The sequence below is a fragment of the Humulus lupulus genome, chromosome 3 (genome assembly GCF_963169125.1).
Source record: "Humulus lupulus chromosome 3, drHumLupu1.1, whole genome shotgun sequence".
Classification (NCBI taxonomy): domain Eukaryota; kingdom Viridiplantae; phylum Streptophyta; class Magnoliopsida; order Rosales; family Cannabaceae; genus Humulus; species Humulus lupulus.
In genome coordinates this window covers 88555422-88565810 of record NC_084795.1, presented here as the reverse complement: position 1 = coordinate 88565810, position 10389 = coordinate 88555422, and the positions used below count along the sequence as shown (strand labels likewise).

Below are 10389 nucleotides of genomic sequence, written 5' to 3'. Positions count from 1 at the left end.
GGGCTGTATCAGAAAGTACAAATCAGGGGCTGATAAATAACGGGAAAATTACGGAATACACCGTATAAACAAAAAAAATATGAAATATACGGTAGTTTACATTTATACGGTTACTTATTTCATATTTACGGTAAATTATAATTTTTTATACAATGTATTTTTTAATATAATTTTAAAGCAAATAAAAATTATATTTAAAAAGAAAGTTCAGAATTCTTTCTCACATTCTCTATAATATCACATTCTCAATTCTCTCTCTTACTTTACTCTCTCAATCTCTTCATCTTCCCCATTTCTCAATCAATTTTCTCCATATTTCTAACCTTTTGTAATCATCTATGGTGCTATGTTTGTAACTTTGAGCTCATTTATTTGACTTTTCCTGCTGTGAAGGGGACCTGAGGCAAGCCTAAGGAGGAGGACATTGATGGCTTCATAGTGTCTAAGGAGAAATAAGTAAAACGAAAATTGTCTCTCTTTGTCTAGGGTAAAAATCTTTTTCAGTCATTTTCTTTGATCTTTCTCCTCTGAATCCTAGCGTTTATACCCACACCTATCAGCTATTTATATATATATATAATGTTTCTTTTCTCTTTCTCCAGTTTGGTTTCCTTGAAAATGTAGAAAACTGAGGAATGGGTTTGAAATTTCTGTGATTGTTATCAAAAATTGGAATCTTGGAATTTCCATTGGCTCATTTGATTGGAACAGTAAAAGAGATTACTAGGTTCTATAATACTAAAAAAATTGTGAGATTTAAAAAAAAGATGACAAGGAATGATAACAGGGTTCAAATTTTTTTTTTTTAATTATGAATTACAACCTTGGCTGGAAAAAGTTTGGAGTTTTACTGCATAAAGAGGAATTTGTTTTGAACTTGTTGAAGTGTTGTTGGTTATCAATAACCCTTTATTTTACACTGTTTTGCTCAACAGGTGGGGGTTGGAAATGGGTCAAATTATGTCTCCAAAAGTGTTGAGGATGAAGGTTTGTGTAGTAGTAGTAGTGGTAGTAGCAAACATAATACTATGAATTATGTTGTCTGTAAAAGCATGTTACAAACCTATGTATTATGTTGTTTGTAAAAGCATGTTACATGTTTGTAACATGTAAATTCATAGTTGTCGTTGTCTGTAAAAGCTTGTTACAGGTTTGTAACATGTAAATTCATCGTTGCTGTAAAAGCTTGTTACAGGTTTGTAACACGTAAGTTCTCTATCATGTTTTTTTTTTTTGTTTAAGTTGCAAGATAATGGTTTTGTTCTATACATACCAGGTTATATTTGTTTAGATGTTGTTAACTTGTGTTATGTTTTTGTAAATATATGTTACATGGTTGTTAATGTCCTGGTCGGATTTTAAATTACTTATATATTAATAAATATTTACAATAAAATGGAGAAATTATGAGAAAGATGATTATAATAGTGTAACATTTTTTTTTATAAAAAGATTTCCTGTTTTACAATTTGTCTATAATTTTGTGGAGATCTATGACAGAATATATGATTTTGATAGATTGTTTTAGTGAGTTTCGAAAGTTCTATAAACTAATTATCTACTCTAGATGCAAGATATACCAAGAACAAAATAAAAGAACAAGATAACTTACCACAAAATAGATGTTTTAATTTTGTCGTGAAGTTGTTTTTGTAGACACATCATTTTGGAAATTTCGCAATAGGTTGTAGTAGAAAAATTCTGATTTTGGCCAGACTTCACAAATTTGTAAGCTCTTGAATTAGTTTTTTATTTTTTATGTTTTTTCAGATGCTTTTGTAGATTTTTGTAACAAGGAAGAAGACAACATGTTACAAGAATGGGCAGGGTTGTAATAGGTTAGGTTTGTGGGTTAGGGGTTACCGTATACATGATATTGGGTTTTGGGCTTGTGGGCTTCAGATTTACTGTATATTTGTAAGGAAATTGAAATCCCGTAAATTTCAAATTTTTTTGTTATTTACTGTAAATATAAAATTTCCCAAAAAAAAAAAGGAAAAATTGAGAAGAGAAATTTTACACAAATCTCAAATTGGTTCTCTTAAGAAGTACTTTAGTAGTGACAAATGAGAGCCTTCCAATATGAATGAGATTGAGAATGAATATAATGAACTTGATGAATATGATAATGTTAATAACATTAGTGAAGAGAAAGTCAATGAAGAGGAAGAGAATGATGAAGAAGAATGTCAACATATGAAAGAGATTGGAGAACTTAATCAATCTGAGAAAGGTAAAGATAGTGAAGTTCCTAGTGAAGATAATAAAAATGCAAATTTTAGTGAAAAATATAATTTTCCTTTTGACATGATGATCCAGATAATTGGAATCGAACAAACCAAAATATCATAGATTTCTTAGTGGAAAGAGATCCAAAAAGAGACATTAATATCATCATTCCTAAAGATATTTTCAATAGATGTTTTACTTTAAAGCATTACTTACCAGATTTACCAAGTGGGGAGAAGCAAGATAGAAAGTGGTTGGTATACTCAGAATCTTTGGATATAGTTTTTGTTTTTGCTGTAAATTATTTGCGAAGGCTAAGAAGATTGTTGGCCAAATAGTTGATGAAGGTTTAAATGATTAACATAATATTTCTGGTAGATTTAAAAGCCATGAAAGAAGCAAACAACACTTTGAGTCTATTGACAGTTGGGTGGAATTAGAGAAAAGATTGAAGTTGAAGTTAACAATTGATACAAGTTTGCAGGAACAAATCAAGCAAGAGAAGCAACACTGGAAACGAACATTAGAGAGAATCATTGTTGTTGTGAAGAGACTTGGGAAAAATAATTTGGCATTTCGAGGAAGTAATGAAAAATTATATGAGAATAATAATGGGCTGCCTGCTGAATTTGATTCAACCATGCAAGAACATGTTCATCGTATTATGAAACATGAAACTCATTATCACTATTTGAGTAACAAAATTTAAAATGAAATGATACACTTGTTGGCATGGGAGGTTAAAATCTCAATTATTAGTAGAGTTAAAGAAGCAAAATATTTTGCAGTGATACTTGATTGTACCCTAGATGCAAGTAATGAGGAGCAAATGTCTCTTGTATTAAGATGTGTGAATGTTTTAGAAAATCCAATATTTGTTGATGAATTTTTTCTAGAATTCATTAAGGTAAATAACATGTCGGGGCTTGGGCTGCTTAATGAACTTCTACATGTGTTGAATATTTTTTACCTTGATGTTGGTAATATAAGGGGACAATGGTTCTAATATGAAAGGGAAAAACAAAGGGGTACAAAGTAGATTGCTTGAAATAAATCCTAGACCATTCTACACTCCATGTGCTTGTCATTCTATAAATCTTGTACTTTCTGATATGGCTCATTGTTGTCCTAAAGTTGTATCTTTGTTTGGTGTGTTACAACGAATATATTCATTGTTTTCAGCTTCTACAAAGAGATGGAAAGTCTTTACAGACCATGTGCAAGTTCTCACAATTAAGCCATTGTCAGAAACACATTGGGAGAGTCGTATTGATAGTGTCAAAGCAGTAAGATCTCAAGCTCCATAAACAAAAATATCTTTGTTGCACTTGCCAAACAACAACAAGAAGATGCCAAAATAAAAACGATGCTGAGACTTTAGCAACTTATAATATTAAAAAATTTGAATTCTTGTTGGGCATTATTTATTAACTATTGTTAATAATGTCAGCCAAATTCTTCAAAGTGAGGATATGCAAATTGATGTAGCTATTAGAGAATTGAAAGCTCCTCTCATTTCTTCAAAAGTATAGAAAAATAGGGTTTGATGATGCCATGATTGAAGCTAACAAATATTGCAACTGAAATGGAAATTAACTCGTATTCATGGAAAAACAAAAAATTCACAAAAGGAAACAGTTTGATGAGAGCACAAATGACGTGGTCATAAACTCGCCTGTAGAAAATTAACTATTTCCTCTACATATTTGATCAAGCTATTCCTTCATTTAAAACCGGGTTTGAATAAATCCATACTTAGTCAAATTTTATTATTATATGTAAATAATTGAGGCAAACTTATATTATTCTTGAATTAGGTTTTAACAATTCAAGAAGTTTGAACAAAATTTTGGGCTTTTATTTGATTTTGAGAAATTAAAGTGTGCTGACGGAGATAGTCTGAACAATTTTTGTTCCAATCTTACAAACTTAATGAACCACGATGAGATTTTAGATCTTAACAAGGATGATCTATATCAAGAGTTGCACATGCTACGTCATATGTTACCAAGAGAAACAAAAAAAAAATTCTATTGATGTGTTGAAAAATATAAAAGAAGTGAATTGCAGCTACCCTAATGCATGGATTGCTTGTAGGATTTTGCTAACAATTCTAGTCACCATTGCCCATGCAGAAAGAAGCTTTTAAAAATTGAAGTAGATTAAATCTTATCTTCAGACAATTATGACACAAGAAAGATTAAGTGATTTAGCTATGCTATCAATTGAAAAGGACACGGTGGGAAAACTTGATTATACAAATTTAATTAGCACATCTGCATCAAAATATGCAAGATGATTTGTATTATGTGATATTTTAGAGTTTGGTTTGAACTACTCTATATTTTTCTTAGGCTTCCATGGTTGTTGGTTTCCTTCTTTTTCTATATATATAACACATTGAATGTTATATGAGGTTTTCTAACTAATAATATTTTGTGAAAAAGTTATTTTTAGATTGATTTTCTATTTTTCTTAACAAATTTTGTGTACATGAAGGGCCCCTTAATTTTTATCGCCTTAGGCCCCCATTTTCCCAGGAACCAGCTTGCATAAAATATCATTATTATAATAATATGTAATATATAATTTTAATTTTTATTAAAATATTTATCATTTATATTTAAAAAGAAAACATGTTATTTTTTATTACTTAATCCAACTTATATAAATATATTTATATTAAATAACAACAAATATTTTATATACATTATATGTAAGTGTCGTGTGTGTACAAATAGTATGATTGTGTAACTACATGAGAAATAGAATAACATTTCTCGTTTATCAAGAATAAGCAAGCTTCTTCTCCAATTATTAATGTGCGATTTGAATAATATCATAAATATTTTATACGTTAAATTTGGTAGTTTGTGATCTAAAAAGTTATCATATATTTTATTTCTTTTAATTATAAACGAGGTTTTCGTTAATTTTTTCTCTTAATATGTTTATGTCATTATTTTATATATAATACTGTTTATTTATTTTAAATTTATATGACAATCATAAAAATTTAATAAAACTAAGCAAACGTGCATTGCACGTTGCTTGCACCTAGTATAATTAAATTGCATAATATTTTTAAAAACTCATGCTTAATAAGGCAATAAACTAATTGTAAGACATTAAATGTAATTGTTACCCAAATTAGCACAATTATATTTTTATATTATTTACATAATGAATTTTTTTAAGTTAATTTTTGTTAATTATTTTAGAATACAAATTTATTATTGATTTATCACTAATTTTATAATTATGGTTTAGTAAATTTAATTTTAGTGGTTTAACTAATTTATTAGAAAGTTAGAATTAATTTAATAAATAGTTTTGAATAATCTAAATCATACTAATTACCATATTTACTAATCATTGTTTAAACTTTTATTGTAGGAAATATTTCTTGGAATTTGAAGTGTATGTGTTGAAATTATTGAAGATTAATTTTGAAGGTGAGTAATAATTACTACTTAATATTTTATTTTTCTTTTTGATATTATACAAACTATTGTTAGAGGAGTTTGAATATATTAGATATTCATCCGTAGATAAGTAGTTTCTAAGATAAAATTGTGTGTTGCGGAGATAACAGAAGGTTGAGAACATATGTGTCTTAATGAAGTAGGTTTTGCAAATTCTCTGTGTTGCGGTGGTTTATCGACGAAATTGTGCATGTTGATTATAGGTAGTAATAATTTGGGATATGCTATAGAAACAAATGAAACTTTTCCCAATTTTTTTTAAGGATTAATATATTGATTGAAATTATGCATGACAGGTTCAAGAAAGAAGTCTTTAACTTAAAAATTGTGTTGTTGTGGACTATTAATGATTTCTAGGCATATGGTAATATGTCAGGATTAAGCACGAAAACCTACCATGGATGTCCAATATGTTGCACTAACACATGAGCTCATCCTTTGCTAAATGGGCACAAAATGTGGTTTTTATGTATTAAGATACATTTATGATCTTGTAAATGCACCAAATTTGACAAGAGTTATCAAGAAGAAAGTATGTTATATTTTATACTTTTTTTTATTTAAGAAAAACTATATATATAGTACTTAATCTATATTTATTTGTCAATTTTGTAGTAGTTTGACAAAAACTTATTCAGTGTCAAGGACGACCTACTCCCACTACAAACTGACTAGTTTGTAAGATTAATGTCATTTTTTTATGAAGTCTAATTTTTCTTATGTGTAACTTACTAACTTGATTCGTATGTTCTTATTAATTTTTTTTATGTATGTATATTGAACTATTTATGTATATATATATATATAAATGACATCTTTTAATTAGTAATGATATGTGAATGTTTTTCGTAATTTAATTTATACATTATGTTTATTTAGATAATAATTTATAAAATTACGTATATAAGAATGTGTTATATGTTATATTATTATATAAATTTATTTATGTAAAATATGGTATTTTATATTAAAAAATTTAAATATAATTTTGTATTGAATATAGTATTATGAATATAATTTTATTGGTATTAACAAAATTTAATATGAAATCAAATTATAAATTAAAAGAAAAAAATAATTATATATTAAAAAATCCTTTCTTTGCACTTTTTTTTTTAAAAAAAATCGCAGAGCGCAATGAAAAGTAGCACTTTTCTCTACGGTTTTTTCGTGAACTTTTTTTTGTGGTCGAATACACTGCGGTTCCAATTACTCCAAAAAACCGTAGTGTATTAAGGAAAAAACTTGCAGAGAAAGCCCTATTTTTTAGTAGTGACAAGTGAGTGGACACCTGATCTACCTAAGATGACACAGAGACTAGGTCGTGAAAGCACAACATGCACAAATCATGATCACTATGACTCTCAACAGTATAACCAAAAGCAATTAAACATGAATAACAAGAAACATATTCCCTTTTATTTTAGAAAATTGGGCAGCATAAAGATTGCATTTGAATAAAACCCAAAAATCATAACTTGCATCAATATGTATATAAAAAGTATAGTGGGCACATAGTGCCCTCAGAACAATCCAGAAAACACATGCATATTAAGTTTTTCATTTTTCAAACATTTTATAAGTATCAAAATTGGAATATGTTTAATGCAATTCAATACAAATAAAATAAATCCAAGAACCAAGTTGAGTCCCTACCTCTAGATACGATCATTTGATAATTCTCTGAGACACTCCCAAACTTAACGATGATCCTAGTGTGATTAATCCAATCAAAATATCACATTTTCCCTACGTGCATCAAATGAGTAAAAGACTGTCATCATTTCATTCCTTATTCAAAATCGTGTCCAACGACATATAATATAACTATATTTAAAATTCCAAGTTCTGGAACCTCACCCAAGCGGTGCACAGTAGCAGTTGGCGGCAGTGAGCGATGCAATGACAATGTCAATGAGTTCATCATAGATTTCCAACTCGTTTTCCCAAATAGCCACCGGTGTCACCAGAAAATGCTTCCAAAGGAAGAAAGATACCCAAAATGTCGTCGGAGAAAAATGGTAAGTTGACCAAAATGACTTAGTGGGCAATGTTTCCCTCTTCATGCTGGTTCCAATGGTACCAACCATTCACCGAGGGGTGGCCGGGGTTGGCCAGAAAACGCGTTCAAAGTTTGAATGACGAAACTTTGACTGGCGACTCCGGGAAAACGACGACGAGTGAGAGGCTAGCCCTTGGTGGCTGACTTCATCGATGGCTAGTGAACACTTCTGGATGGCGCGTGGCAGGAGATGGTGGTTAGAAAATGGTCACCCACGGTGTTTTCCATGGCTGCTGAGGAGAATAAAATAAAAAGAAAAAAGAAGAACGGAAGACAAAGAGAGGTAGTGTCGGGGGAGAGAAAAGAAAAAGACATAAAAAAATTAATATAAAAAAAGTTGGTCCCACCACTTAAAAGAAATTGTATAATAATCATAAGAAAAATGTGGGTTTTACATTCTTCCCTCTTTATAAAAATTTTTTCCCGAAATTTAGTAGTACTTCCTCACGAAGATAATCCAAAAAGACAAGGACACTTCTCATAAGCATACACCTCCATTTCCAACTCCAACTCCCAAAGAATTCCCTTTTTTCTATGGATCCACCATTAGACCCTAATTATTAGAATTTTCCATGTTCCTTTGCACATTTAACTCGCTTGTCAAAATTCTAAAAAGTTTTCTTCGTAAACCATATATTTCTTGCGATGGACAACCTCCTATCCAATAAGGTGTGATGGGTATGGATTATACTTCCTCAACATTGACACATGGGACTCATTGTGAACGTTCTCTAATTGTGCTAGTAAATTCAATCGGTAAATGATCTTCTTAACCATTTCCATAAGCTTGAAAGGTTCTACATACATCAGGGCTAGCTTTCCCTTCACTCTAAACCTCATTACACAATACATGAGAGTAACTTTCCACAAGAGATATTCACCAACCTCATTCTTGACTTCTCGTCTAGGGAAATCAAGATAACTATTCTAGTGACTTTGAGGAACCTTAAGTCCTTTAATGGTCTTGATATTTCTTACTCTAATATCAAAAATCTAATGTCCAACGATGACATGCTCATTCATTCTTGTCCAATGGAAGGGCAATCTACATGGTCTCCCACATAGATTCTCGTAAGAAGTCATGTTGTATATAGATGATCAAGAAATTTTATTTCCAAGTAAACTCCACTTACCACATGTGATTCCAAGTATTCTAAGTGTTGACGGTAAGAACTCGTCAACTAAGTTAGTTTAAGGGTTTTGTGACTTGTAAAAGAAGTGAACTTAAATTGTAAATGCTAGAATTTTAGAACGGAAAATAGAGAGAATGTAGAATATATGTGTGTATTCATTAGTAATGGCTGATTACAAAACTCCCAAATTTCGACCCCCTTCTCAGGTGAAGGGAGGTCATATTTATAGGAGAGCATTGTTGGCTCACTGTACATGGTGGTCTCGGGGAGACATGGCCCTGCATATGAAGACTACGGATGGTAGTGGTGCTGGGAGAGAGGTGGTCGGCTCCAACACACTCCAAAGGTATGCGGGAGCACCTCAATTTTAGTACCTGGTTGTACCTCCACCATCTATTTTGTATGAACGTCAGAGGTTGGTTGAGAAGGACCACATCAGGTACCTTACTCATATGACCACTACTTGTCTAGTGTGGAGATTAGGGTCAGATACCTAGAGTCTTCAAGGTCGTACCCTCGTATGTACTTCGTACCTGTACAGTCTCTTTGAGTCAAGCGTAGATTTTTTACCTCACAATGCATCCTATTCTTTTAACCTTTAAATGTTGAAGTATTTATGGGTCATCATGGAAGACATAATCCCAAGGGGCATGGGAGGCAAGAGCCTCGCGAGATGCCTGGCGCGGGGGGGAGGACCATGGGCAAGGCTACGCCTCACGAGATACTGGTATGAGGCGGAGGTTTGTGCGCGATATAGTTCTTCGCAAGGCCCTTAGCGCGAGGAGCATGGGCATGTGGGAAAGTCCATGGCACGAGACGATGGCCTATGCGCAAGACGGTGCTTCGCGAGGCCTTTGGCGCAAGGCGTAGGGGAATCTGGATGAGGCCACGGCGCGAGAGGGTGCTTCGCGAGGCCCTTGGCGTAAGGCGCAAGGGCTTGTGGGCGAGGCCATGGCGCGAGACGATGCTTCGCGAGGCCCTTGGCATGAGGCGCAAGGGCTTGTGGGCGAAGCCATGGCGTGAGGTTATGATGCGAGACGGAGGCCAATGATGCGAGGTTGTGCTTTGTGAGGCTTTTACCACAGGGTGCAAGGTCGGGCTTGGCCGTTTCCATCCCGAGCCTATATTTTGAGGGTCACGAGGCGGGGGCCTCGTTCAACTGAAATTTTAGTATCCACACTTGCCCCCCAGTCTATTGGACGACCATTAGGCGCTTTGATAGACTTTTTGGTATGGTGTCTTCAAGCCACTTATGGTGTTAGTGTGTTTCTTTGCTTTGATGGTGTGAAGTAACACACTTTGGGATGGTGATCCTCATGATTCCTTGAGGGTAAATGTGAACCTATCATTTGGCTTTGCGAATCCCAATGCGGGTGTTTGGCTTCATTCTTGACCATGAACATGGCTAGGATGAGTTTGAGCTTCCTATAAATAGGCTTCCTTCTTAAAGACAATTACTACACTGATTTCTCTTAGCTTG

General features: G+C 32.6%; 1 long non-coding RNA gene across 1 annotated transcript; it reads left to right on the top strand.

The window, feature by feature from the left end:
* Nucleotides 1–469: 469 nt before the first annotated feature.
* On the top strand, nt 470–1310 carry LOC133821241 (uncharacterized). Its single transcript, XR_009887402.1, has 2 exons — nt 470–1150; nt 1196–1310. It is a non-coding gene; the product is annotated as an uncharacterized LOC133821241 (long non-coding RNA).
* The last annotated feature ends 9079 nt before the right edge of the window (nt 1311–10389 follow it).